Source organism: Prionailurus viverrinus, chromosome C1 (assembly GCF_022837055.1).
Source record: "Prionailurus viverrinus isolate Anna chromosome C1, UM_Priviv_1.0, whole genome shotgun sequence".
In the NCBI taxonomy this organism is placed as follows: Eukaryota; Metazoa; Chordata; class Mammalia; order Carnivora; family Felidae; genus Prionailurus; species Prionailurus viverrinus.
In genome coordinates this window covers 144,912,707-144,925,975 of record NC_062568.1, presented here as the reverse complement: position 1 = coordinate 144,925,975, position 13,269 = coordinate 144,912,707, and positions in this window count along the sequence as shown.

The window sequence follows — 13,269 nt, the reverse complement described above, 5'->3', positions numbered from 1 at the left end:
AAAGTTATATATCTGATAAGGGATTAATATCCAGAATATATAAAGAAAGCTTAGAACTCAATTATAAAACAAAATAAAACAAACACCCCAAAAGTAACTGAATTTTAAAAGAGCAAAAGTGAACAGGCATGTATGTATACACACACACACACACACACACACGAAAAGATGCTCAATATCCTTAGTCATTAAAAAGATGTAAATCAAAATTACAATGAGATACATCTTCATACCTACTAGGATGACTAGAAACCGCAGGGAAAGCTTTGCACAGTGGCAGTATCATAGCCAATATGGCTGATCCAACGTGTGATTATTGCTAATTGAAACCACAGGGGAAAAAATATTGTCTAGGAGTTCCTCAGTATATTAAACAGAATTACCATATGATTGCCAGCAATTCCACTCATGTGTATATACACAAGAAAAAGGAAAATATATATCCATTCAAAATTTTGCACATAAATATCCTTAGCGGCACTATTTATAATTGCCAAAAAAAAGCAAAAGACATCTCAAATATCCATCAACTGACAAATGGATAAATAAATTGTGATATATACATGAAATGAAATATTATTCATTGATAAAGAAGGAATGAAGCACTGATATATGCTCTAACATGGATAAAACTTGAAAATATTATTTTAAGAAAGAAGTCAGTCACAAAAGACAACATATTGTATTATCTTGACTTGAAATGTCCAGCATAGCTAAATGCATAGAGACAGAAAATAAATTTAGGTATGGAGCTTTTGGGGGGGAGTGAAGAAATATTCTACAATTATGTAGTAGTGACCATTGCAAAAGTCTATGGATATATTAAACACATCGACTTGTACACTTAAACAGATGAGTTTTAAGGTATCTTAATTATATCTCAATAAAGTTTTAATAGCGGAAGAAAAATAAACACCTGAGAAAATTCTATTTTATTTTTAAACATTGCAATGCTTTTCTTGGCTCTTCTCATTTACACAAAGGCTGATAAGAGCCATGAGGATGAGCAATTCACATATATATTTTCACTTAATAACAATAGCAATTCCATGAACTGAGTGTATTATTACCTCTGCTTTTTAGACAATATAACAAAAACTGAGAAAAATGAAAGTCATTTAAAAGATTTTTTTTTTAGGAAGACAGAGAGTGTGAGCAGGGGAGAGGGGCAGAAAGAGAGAGAGAGAGAGAGAGAGAGAGAGAGAGTTTTAAGCAGGCTCCATACTCAGCATGAATCCCAACACCGGGCTTGATCCCAAGACCCAGGATCATAACCTGAGCCGAAATCAAGAGTCAGATGTTCAACTGACTGAGCCACCTAAGCGCCCCGAAAATCACTTGTTAAGTTCCCATCATTGTTAAGTCTCACAGCCAAATTCTTAGCCATAATGCTGCATTCCTTTCCTTTCCCCTCAAATATGGCACCTAACTGCTTCTGACTATAAAGGGCCAACACCATTGAGTATTGCACAAAATTTCTATCCTTCTTGGGGAAATTTAAAACTTCCAGACAAATACTGTAATGCTACTTTCACAAAGGGGATTTTAACTGGAAAATAGTAAATTTGTAATATTAAACAATACAGATTGCTTGTTAGCTCTAACTTTTTGGCCTGAATGGAGGTATGATAAGAACATAGGATAATTTATAGTGCTGTATGTTTTATCCTTATTTTCAAATATGACATATCAAATTAGACTCATTTCGAAAATGTCTTTATGGATTCCCTTTTATATCTGCACAGTGTGTGCATGATGTAGGTTGTAAAAATACAGATCGTGATATTGAACTCAAGTAAAGGAAGATATTATCAATACCAGCTAATGATGGTCAACAAAATGAGGAGTGATGAAAAGTGAATCAACAGATGACATTATGTACTCTTCCAAATTGGTAAGCAGTTTGGTTTAGGTTTACCTTTAAGTGGGATCACTCATTTATAACCTCCAAGAGTTTTATATGTAAGGATTCAAGGACAGGCCCAAATCATACAGATTAAGTAAGTCTTTACAGATGAAAAGTGTAATGGTTCAAAATGGCGTGCTTTATCCAAAGTCACAGAACTAAGCAGAGACAGAACCAGAACTAGAATACAAGTGTGTTGGTTCTCAGCCTGGTTACAATGCTGCCATTTCCCATTTAATCCCACTGGACACAGAACATTCATTTACTGTGGTTATACAGCCTGTATTTATACTAGACAAAGTAGGAAAATTATTGTTATCAAATGTTGGAGTAAACGCAATGTTAATCACATTTTATAAAGAAATATTAATTTTGTCCCAGTTGGGTCTTATATTTATTTAATCATTGCTTTCCTCCCTATTTCTCTAGGGAACAATCTATCCCTTGCTCCCTGTCTGTAGCCTCAATGCATGAAAGTTTATTTTAGTAATAGTATATAATTAAAGATGACAGTTAAAGATGAGGAAAAAGCATGCTGCTGTAAGAGATCACTGGGGCAGTCAAGAAAACACAATGACAAAAACCTAAAAATAATATTCTCACAAATATAAAGTAACAACTTCACTTAAAAACAAACTTTGAAATTTAAATGCAACTATCCTTTTCCCAGTAATGACAAAAATTTTTTAAATCCCGTTATCAAATATGACAGGGCAACAAATACTCCTGTGATATGACAACATTATGTTCTTCAAGTTCTTGGATCAGAGACTGTTTCCATGAGAAACTGTTTATGTTATGTATTAGGCTCTTTCAGCATTAATTCTGGTTGGTTTTGGCATCAATTCCAATGTATAGAATCAACTAGGATAAGACACCGTAAGCTCTATTTTTTTTTAGAATTTGTGAACTGCGTAGCATTCCTTTGGTTGCTACTTTCTACTTGTTGATATATTATTTTACATTTCAAATGCTTTGTTTCTTTAACTAGATTGTTTCATTTTCTTCTTAATCTGAATATGGCTAATTTATGATCACCAATTAGTGGAATGTGCCTCTGATATAACCTGTAATCATTTATGTAGTTAGTGGCCACAAACTCAAATCTCAGAATCTGATGGTAAATCTAATTGTCTTGATTCCAATCCATGAGAACAACTGAACAAACAGCTTCAGAAAGAAAAAAAAAAAGACATTTTGGCAAGCTACCACTCTATATTTAAGGTTCCCATTTACTTTTCCAAAAGGAAGGCTCATAAGACATCATTCATTCATTGGCAGATTTATCATTCTTCTTGTCCTTTATAAAAACCATACAAACTATTAAGGTTCACATTGCCTCATATTTCTTGACCTGCTTCTCACCTTCACCTTCATCAATGCTGAAATCAAGTAGAAATATGAATATAAAATATGTATGAAGAAAGTTTCCTCGAACTTCCAAGACAGATTTAAACTATAGAACTATACATATATATACTTCATATATGTGATTTTTCTATGTAATATAATTATCTTTCTCCACAAAATGAATTAATGTTCATTATAAAAATTCTGGGAATTATAGCAAATTTTTTTCAATCATCTACACTTTCAACACTTAGAATTAACCAATGTTAATATTCTGTTTTCTTCTAGCCTAAATAAATATCTCAAAAAAAAGATTATGTTTACTCTCCATGCTTATCATAGCCAACTGGAAATGTACTACTTGCCACAGAGTCAGAATAGTATAAAGATCATTTTCTAGCAGAGCATCCAATTAATATGATGAGAAGTCTAAGGGTAGCATAAAGCTTGATCTTTATGAATTTGAAGTGGCATGTTCAGTTTAGACAGATTAATTAAAACAACCAGGTACATGTTGTTATCATATTCGATTCACATCTTCCAGTATTAAGGTTGTATTAGGTTTATAAAATGAAGAATTAATCCGGAGAGGTGCTAATTAAATGTAAATAAAGGCCATTATGAACTTCTCAATGGAACTCAATTGGTATTATTATATTAAATAAAAGTGGTGTCAATCAGATGCCCAGGTGCATGGCTTCTCTTAATTTTCAGCTTTAGGTTTTTCAAAGAACCATTATTAACTAGATAAGTTTAATTAAATATTCATAAAAAGGTTTGCTGACCATTTACTTGGACAGTGTGAAATATTCTGCAACATAACTATTTATTCCCTCAAAACAAAGATTTGTTTCATCAACAAAATGACTTTAGACTATTATTCATATCAAGCTGTTAGGTTCACCCAGAAAATTCCTGGAGTATAATTTCAGTTGTGGATCTTTTCCAGGAAAGTGATCCAAGCATATTTCACAGTTTGCAAATACATACTATGAAATATGTTCATAGTTCCCTTTCTCATTCAATTTGTTTTGAACATATCTAAGTGTCTATAGGTACTAAAAATAAATCTTTAAAATTGATTTAATAAATGTATGATAACAAATTTCATGATAGAAAAGAAAATATATTTAAATGGCAGAATTCTAGTCTTGAAAATAAGTGCCTCTGAAAAATATTTTTGAATTGTTGTAATTAATAATTATTAGCTTAGACTGAATAGTGTCATAACTTATTTGCTCTTCTTCAGAAAAGTGGAAAATTGCAGTTAGACTTGTTGTGCTCTTGCTTTAGCTACTGTGCATTCCCTACATGAAGCATATGGTTAATTACGATATTAGATGAATTTGAGAAGCTTAGGTTGCCTGCCCACATGTCTAGGACCCAAACTGTAAATGCTTTGTGACCTCTTGGGGCTCCTGGGTGGCTCAGTCAGTTGAGCGTCCCACTTCGGCTCAGGTCATGATCTCACAGTTTGTGGGTTCGAGCCCCGCATCAGGTTCTGTGCTGACCGCTTGCTCAGAGCCTGAAGCCTGCTTCAGATTCTGTGTCTCCTACTCTCTCTGCCCCTCCCCCGTTCACGCTTTGTCTCACTCTGTTTCTCAAAAATAAATGTAAAAAAAAATTTTTTTTAATGCTTTGTGACTTCTTAACCAAACTATGATCATACTTACTTGGTGTCAGTCAGGTTAGAGTGTTCTGTTTTATGAAATTAATTGAGTAGCTCTCTCATTTCCTTATATTAAAGATTTGACTCTTAAGTAATATTGTTTTAAACATATGCATCCAAATAATACTTCTAGCTAGCAATATTGTAAGTTTTCAGTAAGTGTTTATTATTTTGAATGGAACTTAAAATAAACAGATTAAACTGTCTAGTCTCAAGAAGCTTAAATTTCTTATAATGAGACTAAAAAAAAAGCAAACACAAATAAGTAAGGAACAATCTTGATACAAATAAAATCTGAGACATTGTTAGAAAACTGCAGGCATTACATAACTCTACATGCCAGGAAGAAATCTTATCTTAGTGGTGTGTTTCTTTCCTCTGAAAATAAAATTAATTTTCTATACGTGCTTTATCCATCAGTGTTTAGAACTGAAATAATATCATGTCTTGTTATTGGAACAATATATCAAACGACAAGCAAGTACAGAGCTAATTATCTGTGGAATAATACTTTCAAGTTGAAATTTACATTAAATTAACCTATTCTTTGAAAAGTTTTGCATGATGAAATTTTTGCCTTTATTTTTTGACTTGTGTGTGTTTACCATGCTAACTATGCCAACAAAGAAATTCTGGCATATTCTTTCTGTTACATATTTTGAAGGATTTTTCTCAGTGAGATAAACTCACAGGTCTAATTTCTTCCAAGAATGTAGGATATTTTTCAATGAGATTTCATGCCAAATAAAACTATCAATAGCATGTTTCTAAACCCAAGGCTGAAGATTTTGGCCTACTCTTTAGACAAGAGAAACAAGGTTGGGTATGTTGTTTTCCCAAGCCTTCTATCTTTCCTAAGCCCATTAATGAGAGTTTCAACAGATGAGGAGATTCCTCACACAATGACAATTGTAAAATCAGAGAATTTTCAAACATGATGGTAATGTTTTATCAAAGGTTGTAGACATGTTTATGGTGGAGAGCAAAGCATTTGGGGATAAATTAAATGTAGGTATAAATTTTTATGACTGCTACTTACTAGATGGCTGACCTCAAGTAAATTGTTTAACCTCTTCTAAAATATAAGGATAATAGAAATCACTATTTACGATTATTATGAGAATAATATGCAACTGCCTAGGATGCAACCTGGCAAAGAAAGGGTGATCAATAATTAGTATCCATATTAGTTTTATTTTAAATATTGACTTATTTATTTTGAGAGAGGGAGACAGAGAGCAAGGGGGGGGAGGGGCAAAGACAGAGGGAGACAGAGAATCCCAACAACCTCCGCCTTGTGTGCATAGAATCTTATGCAGGGCTTGAACTCATGAACCTGTGAAGTTATGACCTGAGCCAAAATAAAAAGGTGGATGCTTAACCGACTGAGCCACCCAGGCACCCCTATAAATAGTATCCATATTCTTATTTGATCAATGTGTGAAAGCCACTTAATGTTTTGAGAAAGAAGTAGGTCATGGTTACATGCACACATTATTTAAAAAAATAAAACCCTTACAAAATATACTACAGTGGAGTCAATTTATCAAGAAGATATAAGATTTGTTAATATTTGTGCATCTAACATAGAACATCTAAATATATAAAACAAAAATTACAGATCTGAAGGGAGAAATAGCAATCCAATAATAGTAGGAGTCTTAAATATCCCACTTTCAATGGGTACATTATCCAGACAGAAAATCAATAATGCCATATTGGAAGTAAACTATGTGTTAGATTACATGAACCTAACAGACATTTAGAGAACATTCCACTCAATAACAGCAGAATATGCATTCTTCTCAGGGACACTTGAAAAATTCTGTAAGATCATATTTTAGGACACAAATAAGTCTTAATAAACTTAAGATTGGAATCATATCAAGCATCTTTTCCAACACAATAGTATGAAACTATAAATGAATTACAAAAAGAAAGCTAGAAAATTTATAAATATGAGGAGACTAGCCAATATGCTCCTGACTGGCCAATGGGTCAAAGAAGAAATCAGAAGAGAAATAAAAAAATATCTTGAGAAAAGTGAAAATGGAAACACAACACCAAAACTTAAGGGATGCAGCAAAAGCACTGAGAAAAAGGAAGTTTATAGCAATAAATGCCTACATTAAGAAAAATAAAGATCTCAAATAAACCAAACTTTACACTGTAAAGAACTAGAAAATGAACAAAAGCTAAACCCAAAGTCAGTAGAAGGAAGGATGTAATGGGGCACCTGGGAGGCTCAGTCGGTTAAGCGTCCAACTTTGGCTCAGGTCATGATCTCACAGCTGGCGAGTTCGAGCCCTGCATCAGGCTCTGTGCTGACAGCTCAGAGCCTGGAGCCTGCTTCGGATTCTGTATCTCCCTCGCTCTCTATGCCCCTGCCCCACTCATGCTCTGTCTCTCCATTGCTTAAAAAATAAATAAACATTAAAAAAATGTTTAAAAAAGGTAGGATATAATAAAGATCAGAACAGAAATAAATGAAACAGAGACTTAAAGAACAATAGAAAAGATCAATGAAACTAAGATCTACTTTTTTTAAAGATAAAAAACGATAAACTTTTACCTAGATTAATCAAGAAAAAAAGACAGGACACAACTTCAGTTAGAAATGAAGGAGGAGGCATTGCAACTGATATCACAGAAATACAAAGGATCATGATAGAATAGTATCAATAATTATATGTCAACAAATTTGACAACCTAGAAGAAATTAATAAATTTCTAGAAACATATAACCTATCAAGGATGATTCTTGAAGAGATAGAAAATCTGAACAGATGAGTTACAAGTATGCATATTGAATCAGTAATCAAACCCCCCCAAAAAGAAGAGTCCAGAAACATGGTTTTCCATTAGTTCTGTCAAACATTTAAGAGTTTATGCCAATCCGGGGCGCCTGGGTGGCGCAGTCGGTTAAGCGTCCGACTTCAGCCAGGTCACGATCTCGTGGTCTGTGAGTTCGAGCCCCGCGTCGGGCTCTGGGCTGATGGCTCAGAGCCTGGAGCTTGCTTCCGATTCTGTGTCTCCCTCTCTCTCTGCCCCTCCCCTGTTCATGCTCTCTCTCTCTCTCTCTGTCCCAAAAATAAATAAAAGTTGAAAAAAAAATTAAAAAAAAAAAAGAGTTTATGCCAATCCTTCTCAAACTCTTCCAAAATATCAAAGAGGAAGGACACTCCCAAGCTCATTTTATAATTATTATGATACCAGCTCAGTTCCAGATAAAGACACTACAAAAAAGAAACTATAGGCCAATATTCCTGGTGATTATAAATGAAAAAAATTTCAACAAAATGTTAGCAAACTGAACTTCCACCAGCACATTTAAAGGATTATACACCATGATCAAGTGGAATTTGATCACGGTGTATAATGAGATGCAAAGACAGTTCAACACATACAAATCAATAAATATGACATACTACATTAAAAGAATAAAAGCTAAAAGTCATATGAGCATGTAATTAAATACATAAAAAACATTTGACAAAATGCAACACCCTTTCATGATAAAAACTAAATAATTTGGATATAGAAAAAATGTACCTCAACATAATAAAGGCCATATATGACAAGTCCACAGGTAACATCACACTCAATGGTTAAAAGCTGAGAGCTTTTCCTCTAATAGCAAGAACAAAACAACGATGCCCACTCTCACCACTTTTATTCAATATAGTACTAGAAATCCTAGCCAGAGCAATTATACAAGAAAAATAAATAAAATGCATTAAAATTAAAAAAGAAGTAAAATTGTCTCTCGTTGCAGGTGTCATTGTGTTATATTTAGAAAACACTAAAAATTCAATGAAAAGCCTGTTAGAACAAATACACTAATTCATTTTTTTTTTTTTTTATGAAATTTATTGACAAATTGGTTTCCATACAACACCCAGTGCACATCCCAAAAGGTGCCCTCCTCAATACCCATCACCCACCCTCTCCTCCCTCCCACCCCCCATCAACCCTCAGTTTGTTCTCAGTTTTTAAGTCTCTTATGCTTTGGCTCTCTCCCATTCTAACCTCTTTTTTTTTTTTTTTTTCCTTCCCCTCCCCCATGGGTTCCTGTGAAGTTTCTCAGGATCCACATAAGAGTGAAACCATATGGTATCTGTCTTTCTCTGTATGGCTTATTTCACTTAGCATCACACTCTCCAGTTCCATCCACGTTGCTACGAAAGGCCATATTTCATTTTTTCTCATTGCCACGTAATATTCCATTGTGTATATAAACCACAATTTCTTTATCCATTCATCAGTTGATGGACATTTAGGCTCTTTCCATAATTTGGCTATTGTTGAGAGTGCTGCTATGAACATTGGGGTACACGTGGCCCTATGCATCAGTGCTCCTGTATCCCTTGGATAAATTCCTAGCAGTGCTATTGCTGGGTCATAGGGTAGGTCTATTTTTAATTTTCTGAGGAACCTCCACACTGCTTTCCAGAGCGGCTGCACCAATTTGCATTCCCACCAACAGTGCAAGAGGGTTCCCGTTTCTCCACATCCTCTCCAGCATCTATAGTCTCCTGATTAGTTCATTTTGGCCACTCTAACTGGCGTGAGGTGATACCTGAGTGTGGTTTTGATTTGTATTTCCCTGATAAGGAGCGACGCTGAACATCTTTTCATGTGCCTGTTGGCCATCCGGATGTCTTCTTTAGAGAAGTGTCTATTCATGTTTTCTGCCCATTTCTTCACTGGGTTATTTGTTTTTCGGGTGTGGAGTTTGGTGAGCTCTTTATAGATTTTGGATACTAGCCCTTTGTCCGATATGTCATTTGCGAATATCTTTTCCCATTCCGTTGGTTGCCTTTTAGTTTTGTTGGTTGTTTCCTTGGCTGTGCAGAAGCTTTTTATCTTCATAAGGTCCCAGTAATTCACTTTTGCTTTTAATTCCCTTGCCTTTGGGGATGTGTCCAGTAAGAGATTGCTACGGCTGAGGTCAGAGAGGTCTTTTCCTGCTTTCTCCTCTAAGGTTTTGATGGTTTCCTGTCTCACATTTAGGTCCTTTATCCATTTTGAGTTTATTTTTGTGAATGGTGTGAGAAAGTGGTCTAGTTTCAACCTTCTGCATGTTGCTGTCCAGTTCTCCCAGCACCATTTGTTAAAGAGGCTGTCTTTTTTCCATTGGATGTTCTTTCCTGCTTTGTCAAAGATGAGTTGGCCATACGTTTGTGGGTCTAGTTCTGGGGTTTCTATTCTATTCCATTGGTCTATGTGTCTGTTTTGGTGCCAATACCATGCTGTCTTGATGATGACAGCTTTGTAGTAGAGGCTAAAGTCTGGGATTGTGATGCCTCCTGCTTTGGTCTTCTTCTTCAAAATTCCTTTGGCTATTCGGGGCCTTTTGTGGTTCCATATGAATTTTAGGATTGCTTGTTCTAGTTTCGAGAAGAATGCTGGTGCAATTTTGATTGGGATTGCATTGAATGTGTAGATAGCTTTGGGTAGTATTGACATTTTGACAATATGTATTTTTCCAATCCATGAGCAGGGAATGTCTTTCCATTTCTTTAAATCTTCTTCAATTTCCTTCATAAGCTTTCTATAATTTTCAGCATACAGATCCTTTACATCTTTGGTTAGATTTATTCCTAGGTATTTTATGCTTCTTGGTGCAATTGTGAATGGGATCAGTTTCTTTATTTGTCTTTCTGTTGCTTCATTGTTAGTGTATAAGAATGCAACTGATTTCTGTACATTGATTTTGTATCCTGCAACTTTGCTGAATTCCTGTATCAGTTCTAGCAGACTTTTGGTGGAGTCTATCGGATTTTCCATGTATAATATCATGTCATCTGCAAAAAGCGAAAGCTTGACTTCATCTTTGCCAATTTTGATGCCTTTGATTTCCTTTTGTTGTCTGATTGCTGATGCTAGAACTTCCAGCACTATGTTAAACAGCAGCGGTGAGAGTGGGCATCCTTGTCGTGTTCCTGATCTCAGGGAAAAAGCTCTCAGTTTTTCCCCGTTGAGGATGATGTTAGCTGTGGGCTTTTCATAAATGGCTTTTATGATCTTTAAGTATGTTCCTTCTATCCCGACTTTCTCAAGGGTTTTTATTAAGAAAGGGTGCTGGATTTTGTCGAAGGCCTTTTCTGCATCGATTGACAGGATCATATGGTTCTTCTCTTTTTTTTTGTTAATGTGATGTATCACGTTGATTGATTTGCGAATGTTGAACCAGCCCTGCATCCCAGGAATGAATCCCACTTGATCATGGTGAATAATTCTTTTTATATGTCGTTGAATTCGATTTGCTAGTACCTTATTGAGAATTTTTGCATCCATATTCATCAGGGATATTGGCCTGTAGTTCTCTTTTTTTACTGGGTCTCTGTCTGGTTTAGGAATCAAAGTAATACTGGCTTCATAGAATGAGTCTGGAAGTTTTCCTTCCCTTTCTATTTCTTGGAATAGCTTGAGAAGGATAGGTATTATCTCTGCTTTAAACGTCTGGTAGAACTCCCCTGGGAAGCCATCTGGTCCTGGACTCTTATTTGTTGGGAGATTTTTGATAACCGATTCAATTTCTTCGCTGGTTATGGGTCTGTTCAAGCTTTCTACTTCCTCCTGATTGAGTTTTGGAAGAGTGTGGTTGTTCAGGAATTTGTCCATTTCTTCCAGGTTGTCCAGTTTGTTGGCATATAATTTTTCATAGTATTCCCTGATAATTGTTTGTATCTCTGAGGGATTGGTTGTAATAATTCCATTTTCATTCATGATTTTATCTATTTGGGTCATCTCCCTTTTCTTTTTGAGAAGCCTGGCCAGAGGTTTGTCAATTTTGTTTATTTTTTCAAAAAACCAACTCTTGGTTTCGTTGATCTGCTCTACAGTTTTTTTAGTTTCTATATTGTTTATTTCTGCCCTGATCTTTATTATTTCTCTTCTTCTGCTGGGCTTAGGCTGCCTTTGCTGTTCTGCTTCTAGTTCCTTTAGGTGTGCTGTTAGATTTTGTATTTGGGATTTTTCTTGTTTCTTGAGATAGGCCTGGATTGCAATGTATTTTCCTCTCAGGACTGCCTTTGCTGCGTCCCAAAGCGTTTGGATTGTTGTATTTTCATTTTCATTTGTTTCCATATATTTTTTAATTTCTTCTCTAATTGCCTGGTTGACCCACTCATTCGTTAGTAGGGTGTTCTTTAACCTCCATGCTTTTGGAGGTTTTCCAGACTTTTTTCTGTGGTTGATTTCAAGCTTCATAGCATTGTGGTCTGAAAGTAAGCATGGTATAATTTCAATTCTTGTAAACTTATGAAGGGCTGTTTTGTGACCCAGTATATGATCTATCTTGGAGAATGTTCCATGTGCACTCGAGAAGAAAGTATATTCTGTTGCTTTGGGATGCAGAGTTCTAAATATATCTGTCAAGTCCATCTGATCCAATGTCTCATTCAGGGCCTTTGTTTCTTTATTGACCGTGTGTCTAGATGATCTATCCATTTCTGTAAGTGGTGTATTAAAGTCCCCTGCAATTACCACATTCTTATCAATAAGGTTGCTTATGTTTATGAGTAATTGTTTTATATATTTGGGGGCTCCGGTATTCGGTGCATAGACATTTATAATCGTTAGCTCTTCCTGATGGATAGACCCTGTAACTATTATATAATGTCCTTCTTCATCTCTTGTTACAGCCTTTAATTTAAAGTCTAGTTTGTCTGATATAAGTATGGCTACTCCAGCTTTCTTTTGGCTTCCAGTCGCATGATAAATAGTTCTCCATCCCCTCACTCTCAATCTAAAGGTGTCCTCAGGTCTAAAATGAGTCTCTTGTAGACAGCAAATAGATGGGTCTTGTTTTTTTATCCATTCTGATACCCTATGTCTTTTGGTTGGCGCATTTAATCCATTTACATTCAGTGTTATTATAGAAAGATACGGGTTTAGAGTCATTGTGATGTCTGTATGTTTTATGCTTGTAGTGATGTCTCTGGGACTTTGTCTCACAGGGTCCCCCTTAGGATCTCTTGTAGGGCTGGTTTAGTGGTGACAAATTCCTTCAGTTTTTGTTTGTTTGGGAAGACCTTTATCTCTCCTTCTATTCTAAATGACAGACTTGCTGGATAAAGGATTCTCGGCTGCATATTTTTTCTGTCTAGCACCCTGAAAATCTCGTGCCAATTCTTTCTGGCCTGCCAAGTTTCAAAAGAGAGATCAGTCACGAGTCTTATAGGTCTCCCTTTATATGTGAGGGCACGTTTACCCCTTGCTGCCTTCAGAATTTTCTCTTTATCCTTGTATTTTGCCAGTTTCACTATGATATGTCGTGCAGAAGATCGATTCAAGTTACGTCTGAAGGGAGTTCTCTGTGCCTCTTGGATTTCAATGC